Consider the following 14,177-nt stretch of genomic DNA (forward strand, 5'->3'; position numbering starts at 1 on the left):
TAACGTGTTTAAACTAATTGGAAAAAATCTTAAGGAACTAATTGGAAAAAATCTTGCGGTCGCAATTGATCCGGGATACCAGTAATGTCTTGTTTCATGGTGGTGTCGAAGAGTATAGCATTATCAGAAGCAAGGAAGGATAAAACCGTATCGCATAACAATCATTCGGGTATCATTTCTGAACGTGCTGTTCATAAGCTTACAATCCCAGTAAACCATCGCTATTGAAAACTAAACATTTCTAGACAAACATTTCAAAAGGTCCTATGTGCTTTCATCGTTTTTCCGAAGCATCTTTTTATTTGGGTAATGGTTCAGATTCAATAACTCTCCCAAGCGTGGTTTTCATTCAGAAGGCTCGGCCATTTTTGGCTGTTTTCCAGAAACCAGAAGTTGCCATTCTACAATTCATAATGGTGTCTGAAGTCAATTTTTAGCATCTTGCAACATTCTGGCTCCGGAGATACTCATATTGGGTGGTATTTGGTCACTTTCTGTCATCTGGGCGTAATTATTATTCCGGAAACATTCATATTTGAATGGTATTTGGTCTTTTTCGGCTGTTTGCCACCGGAAGTCACCATCTTAAAATTCAAGATTGTGTCTGTGATCAATTTTTAGCTTTCGTACATCTTTCTGGTTCCGGAGATACTCATATTTAATGGGAATCGTCCATTTCAGGCTGTTTTCCAGAAACCGGAAGTTGTCATCTTACAATTCAAAATGTTGTCTGAAGTCGATTCGTGGCTCCAGTGCATCATTACGATTCCGAAAATACCCATATCGGGTGGTAGTTGGTCGTTTGCCGCTGTTTTTCCGAAACCGGAAGTCGCCATTTTGGTTTTCATAATGGCATTTGGAGACAATTTCTGGATTTTGAACGTCATACTGGTTGAAGAAACACTCATATTGGGTGGTATTTGGTCATTTTCAGCTGTTTTTCAGAATCCGGAAGTCGCCATCTTAGAATTCAAAATGGTATCGATTTTAGCTCCTGTGTATCATTCTTGATCCGGATATTATTATATTGGGTGGAAATCGGCCATTATTGGCTGTTTTACAGAAACCGGAGGTTGCCATCTTAGAATCTAAAATGTTGCCTGAGGTTTATTATGGAACATAATTGTTATCACTAAAACATTCACCTGTCAAATATGGTCCCACTTGATTGATTAGTTCGCGAGTTGTGCAAGAATTTGTGCAGAAATTTGTGCAGGATCAGACAGACAGACCGGACTGCATTTTTATATGTATAAATTGCAACATCAATATTTTAAAACCTAAAGAGTGAATATACATTTATTGGATTGAAGCGTTCATGTAAATCTATTTTTACAAATAAAAGTTTGAATGAGAAAGGCTTGATCTGACCGCTAGGTGGATTAATTTAAGTCTTTATGTATGAATTTGATTTGTATTATTCTTAAAAAATAAAGATAATGACAGTAAGGTATGCAGCGTTGCGCGAAACATTGAATATCGAAAAAGATGCACCAATTTTGTACAGCATCTGTTTGTAAGCGAATTGAGTCTCAGATAATTTTTTCTCTAATATGACTGGAACCATTTTATAACATATGATATAGGCACACACACACACAAAAAAAAATCTTAAGGAACTAATTGGAAAAAATCTTGCGGTCGCAATTGATCCGGGATACCAGTAATGTCTTGTTTCATGGTGGTGTCGAAGAGTATAGCATTATCAGAAGCAAGGAAGGATAAAACCGTATCGCATAACAATCATTCGGGTATCATTTCTGAACGTGCTGTTCATAAGCTTACAATCCCAGTAAACCATCGCTATTGAAAACTAAACATTTCTAGACAAACATTTCAAAAGGTCCTATGTGCTTTCATCGTTTTTCCGAAGCATCTTTTTATTTGGGTAATGGTTCAGATTCAATAACTCTCCCAAGCGTGGTTTTCATTCAGAAGGCTCGGCCATTTTTGGCTGTTTTCCAGAAACCAGAAGTTGCCATTCTACAATTCATAATGGTGTCTGAAGTCAATTTTTAGCATCTTGCAACATTCTGGCTCCGGAGATACTCATATTGGGTGGTATTTGGTCACTTTCTGTCATCTGGGCGTAATTATTATTCCGGAAACATTCATATTTGAATGGTATTTGGTCTTTTTCGGCTGTTTGCCACCGGAAGTCACCATCTTAAAATTCAAGATTGTGTCTGTGATCAATTTTTAGCTTTCGTACATCTTTCTGGTTCCGGAGATACTCATATTTAATGGGAATCGTCCATTTCAGGCTGTTTTCCAGAAACCGGAAGTTGTCATCTTACAATTCAAAATGTTGTCTGAAGTCGATTCGTGGCTCCAGTGCATCATTACGATTCCGAAAATACCCATATCGGGTGGTAGTTGGTCGTTTGCCGCTGTTTTTCCGAAACCGGAAGTCGCCATTTTGGTTTTCATAATGGCATTTGGAGACAATTTCTGGATTTTGAACGTCATACTGGTTGAAGAAACACTCATATTGGGTGGTATTTGGTCATTTTCAGCTGTTTTTCAGAATCCGGAAGTCGCCATCTTAGAATTCAAAATGGTATCGATTTTAGCTCCTGTGTATCATTCTTGATCCGGATATTATTATATTGGGTGGAAATCGGCCATTATTGGCTGTTTTACAGAAACCGGAGGTTGCCATCTTAGAATCTAAAATGTTGCCTGAGGTTTATTATGGAACATAATTGTTATCACTAAAACATTCACCTGTCAAATATGGTCCCACTTGATTGATTAGTTCGCGAGTTGTGCAAGAATTTGTGCAGAAATTTGTGCAGGATCAGACAGACAGACCGGACTGCATTTTTATATGTATAAATTGCAACATCAATATTTTAAAACCTAAAGAGTGAATATACATTTATTGGATTGAAGCGTTCATGTAAATCTATTTTTACAAATAAAAGTTTGAATGAGAAAGGCTTGATCTGACCGCTAGGTGGATTAATTTAAGTCTTTATGTATGAATTTGATTTGTATTATTCACCATTGTATAATCGATTATTCAATTAACAAATAGTGTGCCTCTTATTAAAGATTGTTAAGTTTCACTTCAAAGATACTTTAAAATTGTTGTCGTTTAGGATGCTCAATCATTCCATAAAATAGCACATTTTTGTTACAACAATAAAATTACCAAGATGCTGAAACCAACGAGAAAATTCATTTTCCGTTGATCTTTCAGTGCAAGAAATTATTTCATAGCTTAAATTTTCGAAATTGATTGCACTACGGTAGATATCACTAAGAAAGAACCAGCCAAGTTTAAACAAACTTGGTATATCATGATATCTCATACGTTACTATCTTACGAAAAATATATCTACGAATCATTATGAATGGAGGTATTAAACTCAATCATTAAAAATATTGTTTTTGTCTGAGTGCCTTTCGTGCGGCATAATTTAGCATGTATTAGTATCGTACTGTAAATTCAGTATGCTAAGAAAAATATCACAAAACCAACTCTGAACAACTATTCAGTTCGTGTCCATCCTTCGCGTGCTTTCGAAGGTCTCGGTCGTCGCGAGTTTTTAAAGTAATCTGTAAGCTTGCTTCGCGTGCGACTTTTGAAACCGGTAAATCAGATGAAGCATTTTCAATCGCACTGATAGTCTAGCAGCATTGATCAGTGAATTGTAGTAATAACGAGTGCCCCAATATTCTGTCTATCCGGAACCTGTATGGCAATGGCATTCGAGCAAGGATTATAAAAATATGATATTATAAAAATTGGCATGTGGCAATGTGTGTGTGTGTGTGTGTGCCTATATCATATGTTATAAAATGGTTCCAGTCATATTAGAGAAAAAATTATCTGAGACTCAATTCGCTTACAAACAGATGCTGTACAAAATTGGTGCATCTTTTTCGATATTCAATGTTTCGCGCAACGCTGCATACCTTACTGTCATTATCAGTGCATTCGAAAATCTTTTTGAGACTTAACATACTGAAAGTTATGCTATAGTTTAATGACACAACTGAATAGTTAACCAATTATCTGTTGTGTACAAAAACAATATACAATACAAAAACAATACTCAGGCATCAAATAATACTGCAAAGTCTGTGTATAATAAACAAAAGTTCAAATGCCGATGGGCAGAATTATAGCAGCATCAAGATTTTGCTTTTGCCTTGTTTACATCAAAAGGGGATTTGGTTGTATTTCCTAAATATGTTTTAATAATTTGATGCATTCTTTCGTGATCATTGAACACATATGAAAAAAATAATGTTGAAGTATATGAGTCACACACTGCCAAATTTTAATTGATGATGAGAGCTATAAGTCTCAGAAGATTATTGCTGCATGAATCTACTTAACTTTTCTTGAATATTTTGATAATCTTCTTAAATCTGGCTGTAAGTATTCGTCCATATTAACAACACAATCTTTTCAATTAAGGATATTGGCCTCAAAACCATAACCATTCCGAAACATTTTAATACCGAGATCTTTTGAAAATAACAAACACGAACTTTCTTCTAAGATTGAAATTTAGCTTTTTTCAGATATAAATAACATTGGAAAAGAACTAGTCAATTTTAGCCAAACTAGGTAATCCATGATCTCTTATACGTTACTAACTTCAGAAAATTTCGTTTACAAATCATTGTAAATGAATGTATTCAGCTCAATCATTAGGAATGTTGTTTTTCTCTAAGTGCCTTCCATGCGGCATGATTTAGCATGTATTAGTAGCCTAATGTCAAACCAGTATGCTAAGAGAAATTGTTGCTTTATGCAACTATTCAGTTCGTGTCCATCCTTCTTGTGCTTTCGAAGGTCTCGGTTTTTTTCGCGTTTTTTAATGTAATCGGTGAGCGTGCCTCTCTTGTGACCACTGAAAACGGTAAATCAAATGCAGCATTTTCAATCGCACTGATAGTCTAAGGTTTATAAAAATTTCATACATGTTATGCAAATTGACATGTGGCGTAGTGTGTGCATGATGTAATGTAAAATATGTTATAAAGTGGATTCAGCCAGATTAGAGATTTTAACAATGCTGATGTAAAATGAGCGACATTTAAGATATTTTAATGATTTTTATAATGAATAAACAAGTGATTCACAAGTTATTAAAAGAAACGTGTTCCGCTGAAGCTGAACCGATTTTCACAAAATTAGTGTCGAATGAAAGTTCTAGTTTCCCCATAGGTTGCTATTGAATTTTATTGTAATCGGTTTGTAACTTTGTCCGCTTTTTATAATAATGTGAAATTACGGTATAAAAGAAACATACCATAGTTAGTGATGTCTGATTACATCTCGATTAATCGAGTTAATCGATTATCTGTAAAAATAATTGAATAATTTTCAATGGATTGGGCGAATTGCCGATTATAAGATAATCGATTAGATGAGCATAGTCAGCTTGAACCTACTCACTTTTCTCAGAGTTGGTTAGATCGATTTTCACAAAATTAGTTGCAAATGAAAAGTATACTGGCCCCATAGGATATGCTATTGAATTTCATTCTAATCGGACTTTTAACCCTTTCCCGCTCATGGTGACTCTAGAGCACCATGAATTGTATTGATCATATCTTGGCAGAAAATAGTTAGTTTTGACTACTTTTTTCTACAAAATGTTGCATTTATAATACACTTTTGACTTGGCATATCGAATGACAGCTTGATTCAATGTGAGAATTGTTGTCAAGAAAATTGTAAAAGAAAGTCTGGATTTTTCGAGAGAAAAATAACGTGTGTTTTTGACAACCGTTTTTATATAACATTAATTAATCGATTTCATATTAAAAATAAATTTTACGAAGATCTATTGTTTATTGAGTGTAGCAATCCATTGAATGAGCACTTTTCATTCTTATTCGCTTGTTCCATAAATTTGTATATGGTGCCTCAGAGCACCATTGGGCATACAGAGGACAAAAAATTACAACGTATGCTGGTTGTAAATATCCGTTACGATGGAATATCATATTGGCCAGCATTTGGAGATGCGCAGAGATGTTTCTAACGCAATCATCGTGATCACTTCACGCACTTTAGGTGTTCGAAGTGTAATGTTCATCTTTGCATAATGAAAGCGAGATTTTTTTTCATATTACATCATGAAGAATCAATCAAATGGTCGTAAACGTCATCTTTTTTTCGAAAACAACATTGTTTTTCTTTTATTTTTATTAATTTTCAAATAACTGCTTTAAATAGGTTAATTTAGCAAAAAAAAAATACTGGAGGCGTCCTGGAGAAGAAAAGTGACAGAAAGCTTAGATAGAAATAAAAAAGTGATAATTTTGAATAATAGATAGAGATAATTTTGAATAGTTGTGTTGCTTCGAGAGTCGCCTCAATCAACGATACTAAGAGATTCTGTCGTCGAAAAATACACTGAGAGAATGGATTTGTGGAAAATGTTCTAGTAGCTACCGACGCGAAATAATAAACAACACCAGGAGTGTATTGGGTGTGCAGAATATATTTTAATTATGACCGTTCTAGTGTACTACATAAAGTAAACTAGTTTGTCTTACCTACAATGAGAGAAAGTGACGAGGCCAGAATCAAAAACATCATAACAAGAAGACTGGGAACTCTGCCTGAAATTGAGCGACAGTTTTGGCAGTGCAGTCTGTTGAGTAAAAGTGGAACTGACGCATGCTAGTGTGGGTGCGGGCGATGCGAGTGCACGCCAAACGCACAGACTGGACCACCACATACGCACGCTCTATCTTCGCAGCGATGTAATTACCAGCACTGTCATAGCAAACTTCCACCTTTAATAGATGGAGTGCGCTGTTTGATTCGACGCTTGTCATATGTATGGGATCGTTCCAGAGATGTCAGTCTTCTTGATATGATGTTTTTGCAACAATCCGGCTCTTTGTTCGTGGTGTTAGTGTGCCCTACTGCAGTGCATTTCTTTGTATTAGTTACAAGAGTGAATATAAGAAGGTTTACAAATTTATAGACGGAAGACTCTTATTACAGAGAGATATAATACAATGATGTAAAAAATAGCAAAATTAAACAATTTTAAAGGTTTCACAGTATATACAAACTTATTGATATATAGTGCTTTGGTGCTGGTTTCACAATAAATAATTGCAGGTTAGTCGAAAAATTAACGATATTTCATAAGGCATTCCCAAAGTACTGTAGTATGCAGGAGAAAGCCATCGGCCCTCCTATGCTTGGATTACATTCCATTTCACGTTAATCAAATATGTGAAACCTCCAGACCATTTTACGAACTGACAGGTGTCACGGATCCTGCTGATATTGATGCTGCTTTTACGTGCGTTATGTCAGCGGTTCCGAGCTTTCTATCAAAATTTCATTCATGAATTGAGTTTAGAAACGTCTCGTAAAATGGTCTATTGGCTTTTTCATTAAAATGACACTTTTCAAAAAAAAAAACTGGCGTTTTTCACTACCAGACGCTGGACCGGATATTCAAAACGAATGTAAGCGAATCGCCAGTTTCAGCTTCGACATGAATCAGGCGGTCTCACCAGAAGATTGAAGATTGACCATTATGTGCTTAACTAACTGCCCAACAAGGTACCCGAGAACCCACAAATAAAAATTCTTGTAACTTTGACAATTTTCATCCGATTTTAATACATAGTTACTGAATCTTTAGCAACTTATCTACTTTGAAATTAGTGTCAGCGGTGCCCCGAAAGAATTTCCTCGTTTTTAGAAATCCGGTTTTCTGGAAATGTTTCCAAAACTGAAGAATTTCATGAATATTTTTCATTATTATTGGTTCAATTACATTTGATACCCCATATGAGTACTACCAGAATCGAGGGAGATACTAATAGGATACTGCCACAAGGCATAACGGACGCGAGGCCGAATGGACACGAGGGCGAATGGACGCGAGGCCGAATGGACGCAAGGCCGAATGGACACGAGCCCGAATAGGATGTTACACGATCGCATGGGATCCAACTATCGTGACTATGTGTCCCGGATTTGCAACATCCATATCAGAAAGTCTATTGAAAAATATACATCGGAATGTCTATTAAAAACCTGAATTAATCCACCTAGCGGTCAGACCCAGCCTTTCTCATTCAAACTTTTATTTGTAAAACTAGATTTACATGAACGCTTCAATCCAATAAATGTATATTTATCAATGTACATGTATATTGCAATCTAAACACATAAAAATGCAGTCCGGTCTGTCTGTCTGATCCATATAGGCTCGAAAACTACTGAACCGATCGACGTGAAAATTTGTATGTAGGGGTTTTTGGTCCCGATGAAGGTTCCTATGATAGTTTGAGACCCTTCCCTCTTCTGGAAAGGAGGGGTCCAATACAAAGGAAACATACATTTCTGCACATCTCAAGAACAAACCAAGCAAATGAAACCGAATTTGGCATGTGGATGTTTTAAAGGGTAAAAAATATGTCCATAATGGTTCGATGCCCCTCCCTCTTATGGAAGCACATGTTTCTGCACAAATTTCTGCACATCTTGCGAACTTATCAACTAAATGAAACCATACTTGGCAGGTGAATGTTTTTAGTGGTAACAAATATGTTCCATAATCGGCAACTCAGGCAACATTTTGGATTATAAGATAGCAACTTCCGGTTTCTGGAAAACAGCCAAAAATGGACGATTTCCACCCAATATAATAATATCCGGATAAAGAAAGATACACAGAAGCTAAATTAGACCACAGATACTATTTTGAATTCTAAGATGGCGACTTCCGGTTTCGGAAAAACAGCAGCAAACGACCAAATACCACCCAATATGGGTATTTTCGGAACCGTAATGATGCACTGGAACCACAAAGGTTGGCGACTTCCGGTTCCTGGGAAACAGCCGAAAATGATCGAATAACACCCAATATGGGTGTTTCTTCAACCAGAATGACGCTCAGAGGCCAGAAATTATCTTAAATACCATTTTGAAATCCAAGATGGCGACTTCCGGTTTGTGAAAAACAGCCTAAAATTACCAAATACCATCCAATATGAGTATCTCTGGAACCAGAAAGATGCAATGTGCTAACAATTGACCTCAGGCGCCATTTTGAATCGCAACTTATAGGGAACAGTCGAAAATGACCGAATAATACTCAACACGGATACTTCCGTAATCGAGATGATGCATAGAAACCAACCATTGACCCTTGACACCATTTTGAATTTAAAGACGACCACTTTTAGTTTCTGGAAAACAACCAAAATAACTAAATACCTCCCAATATGAGTATTTCCGGTGTCAGATTGATGCCAGAAAATTTGCTGAAAATGACCGAGTACCACCCAATATGAATATATTCAGAATTAGGGCGATGTACAGAAGCCAAAAGTCGAGGATGTTGTCATTTCGATAAAACCAATCATTTCAAACGATTTGTCTTTTGACTTTGATCATATCCTTTGGCCGATTCGTCGTGCATTTGCAGACTTTAAACACATCGCAAAGAATTAATGAATTTGGAACGTTCATACAGTACAAAACCACATTTAAATTATGTGGAGACCACATATATCAATCAAAGCAGGTGTAGTTTTAAATAGCCTATGAATTTCTTTTCTTTCCATAACATTTCAGCCACATATCAAATTGTTATGAAGTTTGTTATTTGTAAGTTTGAGAGATGACACGTTCGTATGACACTAGTTATGTTTAAATAAGCTATGTAATCTTTGAGATAATAGACTTTCGTTGTTTTATTGACAATTTAATACATAAAGGTGGCTTAAGTTCAATTATAATCAAATGAAATGGGAACGTATAGGGCAGCCAAACTTTGAAACCACGTGCTCAATAATAATTCATCAGTTAAAGCCCGCTCATCTGATAATAATATTGATCAAATCGGTTGTGTAGTTTCTGAAATGATGAAGTTTCGTGATTTCCACATTTTGGTACTTTATAGACGAAGTTACAGTCCGATTACAGTAAAATTCAATAGGGTGTTACGAGGTAGCTTGACACTAATTTTGTGGGAATCGGGTCAGCCATCTCTGAGAAAAGTGAGTGAGTCCAAGTAGTCTTCGGAATATGTTCCTTTTCATAGCTGGATTTCACATTTTTAAACATAACAGACAAAGTTATATTCCGATTGCAAAACAAATCAATAAAATCTTATGGGGCAACTAGACCTTCCATTTGACACTGATTTTATTGAAATCGGCTCAGCCATCTCTGAGAAACATGAGTGAGATTAAGTAGTCTTCAAAACACGTCTCTTGTCATAACTTTTGAACCACAAGTTCAACCTTTATGAAATTCAAAATTTAAGGGTATTTTAGGTAGCCCGTTCATTTGAAATCAATTTTGTTCAAATCGGTTGCGTAGTTTTCGAGGTAATGATGTTTCATGAATTTTACATTTTGAAACAAACCTCCAAACTAAAAATCCGATTACAATGAAATTTAATAGGGTCTTATGGGACAACAAGACCTTTTATTTGCAATTAATTTCATGAAAATCGGTCCAGCCATCTCTGAGAAAAGTGAGTGAGAAAAAAAATTTGCACATACACACACATACACCATCGGAAGCGGCGGCCTCTCGCACACAAACGACTGATCTACTGGTTTGCTAGGTCTACTCAAACAGAGCTTCTTTCCCTTAGTTAAGTCCCAACGAGCGGTAGCGATCCATTTACAATGGTAGTTATATGACATATGACATTGTATACCATTCATGACTGTTTATAAGTTGGTACATGTTTGATCAAAAGCAAAGCAAAGCTTCGGTGCTTCATTGCAATTCGTTTATTATACACAGACTCCGCAGCCAACTATTTACTTTACAGGACAATTGCGTTCCTACTGACACTAAGGTTGATGACATAGTGAGCGCGCAAGCTTTGCCTTGCCCAGGGTAATGTATTGCCGTAAGAAGAGCTGTACATTTAAGCTGGGCAAGGCGAATCGCATCGCACCGCTATTCGCATTCACTATGTCATCGGCCTAACAGTCTCTTCCTAGCGGAGACCTACGACGACTGGCTTGTTAGTCCAGCATAGTACCTCGAGACCAACTTAAAAATGAAATATAACAACACATGTTCGTTCACGATTGGCAATAACACTTAATATATTAGCGCGCTGTTGAATGTAATACCAATAAAATCAATGTCTGGAGGCGAAATGTTAGTCATGATCTATACAACTAACTGCTAACTGCTGCTGCGTGCATAATAAATAATATCACGACACGCTGAATCTGCTCACGCGAATCAACGTGCCATAAAATATCATTAAGCAATTAGTTAAATCAACAGATTGTTTCCTAAGGTGTGCGCACGGTGTATCGACAAGCAGCGGACAAACTTATCTTTTCCGCTTTAATCTTCACGAAACCAAACGATTAATGACATCACGTTAAAAACTGAACAGATTGGTTAATTTACTCACGTACTCACGTCACGTACAAATTAGGGCGATGTACAGAAGCCAAAAGTCGAGGATGTTGTCATTTCGATAAAACAAATCATATCAAACGATTTGTCTTTTGACTTTGATCATATCCTCTGGCCGATTCGTCGTGCATTTGCCGACTTTAAACACATCGCAAAGAATCAATGAATTTGGAACGTTCATACAGTACAAAACCACATTTAAATTATGTGGAGACCACATATATCAATCAAAGCAGGTGTAGTTTTAAATAGCCTATGAATTTCTTTTCTTTCCATAACATTTCAGCCACATATCAAATTTTTATGAAGTTTGTTATTTGTAAGTTTTAGAGATGACACGTTCGTATGACACTAGTTATGTTTAAATAAGTTATGTGATCTTTGAGATAATAGACTTTCGTTGTTTTATTGACAATTTAATACATAAAGGTGGCTTAAGTTCAATTATAATCAAATGAAATGGGAACGTATAGGGCAGCCAAACTTTGAAACCACGTGCTCAATAATAATTCATCAGTTAAAGCCCGCTCATCTGATAATAATATTGATCAAATCGGTTGTGTAGTTTCTGAAATGATGAAGTTTCGTGATTTCCACATTTTGGTACTTTATAGACGAAGTTACAGTCCGATTACAGTAAAATTCGATAGGGTGTTACGAGGCGGCTAGACTTATTACTGGACACTAGTTTTGTGGAAATCGGGTCAGCCATCTCTGAGAAAAGTGAGTGAGTCCAAGTAGTCTTCGGAATATGTTCCTTTTCATTGCTGGATTTCACATTTTTAAAGATAACAGGCAAAGTTATATTCCGATTGCAAAACAAATCAATAAAATCTTATGGGGCAACTAGACCTTCCATTTGACACTGATTTTATTGAAATCGGCTCAGCCATCTCTGAGAAACATGAGTGAGATTAAGTAGTCTTCAAAACACGATTCTTGTCATAACTTTTGAACCACAAGTTCAACCTTTATGAAATTCAAAATTTAAGGGTATTTTAGGTAGCCCGTTCATTTGAAATCAATTTTGTTCAAATCGGTTGCGTAGTTTTCGAGGTAATGATGTTTCATGAATTTTACATTTTGAAACATAACCTCCAAACTAAAAATCCGATTACAATGAAATTTAATAGGGTCTTATGGGACAACAAGACCTTTTATTTGCAATTAATTTCATGAAATCGGTCCAGCCATCTCTGAGAAAAGTGAGTGAGAAAAAAAATCTGCACATACACACACACATACACCATCGGAAGTGGCGGCCTCTCGCACACAAACGACTGATCTACTGGTTTGCTAGGTCTACTCAAACAAAGATTCTTTCCCTTGGTTAAGTCCTAACGAGCGGTAGCGAGTAAGGACAGCATTCGCTCGAACAGCGAGTTGGCCGAAGGCCGCGAGTGTATTGCTTTCCTAATGTCACTTTGAAGCGAAATATATGTTATTAAAAGAGGGCTGTGATGAGGATACGATAATACCGTATTCCGGCTCACTTCCCCTCGGCCTTGTGTCCATTCGGCCTTGTGTCCATTCGGCCTTGCGTCCATTCGGCCTTGCGTCCATTCGGCCTTGCGTCCATTCGGCCTCGCGTCCATTCGGCCTCGCGTTCATTCGGCCTCGCGTCCATTCGGCCTCGCGTCAATTCGGCTTCGCGTCAATTCGGCCTCGCGTCCATATGCCTGCCGTCCATTATGCCTAGCGTACTATGCCTCCCGTCTGTATGCTTAACGGGGTGTCATCCATTTACAATGGTAGTTATATGACATATGACATTGTATCCCATTTATGACTGTTTATAAGTTGGTACATGTTTGATCAAAAGCAAAGCAAAGCTTCGGTGCTTCATTGCAATTCGTTTATTATACTCCGCAGCCAACTATTTACTTTACAGGACAATTGCGTTCCTACTGACACTAAGGCTGATGACATAGTGAGCGCGCAAGCTTTGCCTTGCCCAGGGTAATGTATTGCCGTAAGAAGAGCTGTACATTTAAGCTGGGCAAGGCGAATCGCATCGCACCGCTATTCGCATTCACTATGTCATCGGCCTAACAGTCTCTTCCTAGCGGAGACCTACGACGACTGGCTTGTTAGTCCAGCATAGTACCTCGAGACCAACTTAAAAATGAAATATAACAACACATGTTCGTTCACGATTGGCAATAACACTTAATATATTAGCGCGCTGTTGAATGTAATACCAATAAAATCAATGTCTGGAGGCGAAATGTTAGTCATGATCTATACAACTAACTGCTAACTGCTGCTGCGTGCATAATAAATAATATCACGACACGCTGAATCTGCTCACGCGAATCAACGTGCCATAAAATATCATTAAGCAATTAGTTAAATCAACAGATTGTTTCCTAAGGTGTGCGCACGGTGTATCGACAAGCAGCGGACAAACTTATCTTTTCCGCTTTAATCTTCACGAAACCAAACGATTAATGACATCACGTTAAAAACTGAACAAATTGGTAAATTTACTCACGTATAGTTAACCACTGCGCAGTGTAACACAGCCATAAGTTGACAGAGAGTGAATCACGTCCTGTCTAGTGAGGCCTATTTCAACGAGAGAACATCGCCGATCTGGTTTTAATACAGTGTTCGGGTAAACTGCCTGGCGGTACTGAGTATGCGAGATATAAACCGGCACATTGTTTTGAAGAGGGTGCTCTTGATGTTGCTTTCGCTTTCAGTCGCTTCGACACGGTGGTCTTGAACAGAATAAAAAGTATTAGCTCAGACGATGTAACGTCTGCGTGGG

The 14,177-nt window shown here is 37.2% G+C and overlaps 1 protein-coding gene and 1 long non-coding RNA gene across 2 annotated transcripts in view; one reads left to right on the forward strand and one right to left on the reverse strand.

Annotated features, from left to right (window-relative positions):
- Positions 1–1,524: 1,524 nt before the first annotated feature.
- Positions 1,525–14,124, reverse strand: LOC129723526 (uncharacterized). Its single transcript, XR_008727771.1, has 3 exons — positions 13,899–14,124; positions 2,728–2,862; positions 1,525–2,670 (listed from the first exon to the last, which is right to left on the reverse strand). It is a non-coding gene; the product is annotated as an uncharacterized LOC129723526 (long non-coding RNA).
- The window catches only part of LOC129723525 (fasciclin-3-like), a 29,871-nt gene continuing 19,223 nt past the window's right edge, over positions 3,530–14,177 (forward strand). Inside the window, exon 1 of the mRNA XM_055677802.1 lies at positions 3,530–3,599. The gene's annotated coding sequence lies outside the window, so the exon portion shown is untranslated. The remainder of the gene's footprint in view (positions 3,600–14,177) is intronic.

Source organism: Wyeomyia smithii, chromosome 2, assembly GCF_029784165.1.
Source record: "Wyeomyia smithii strain HCP4-BCI-WySm-NY-G18 chromosome 2, ASM2978416v1, whole genome shotgun sequence".
Lineage (NCBI taxonomy): Eukaryota > Metazoa > Arthropoda > Insecta > Diptera > Culicidae > Wyeomyia > Wyeomyia smithii.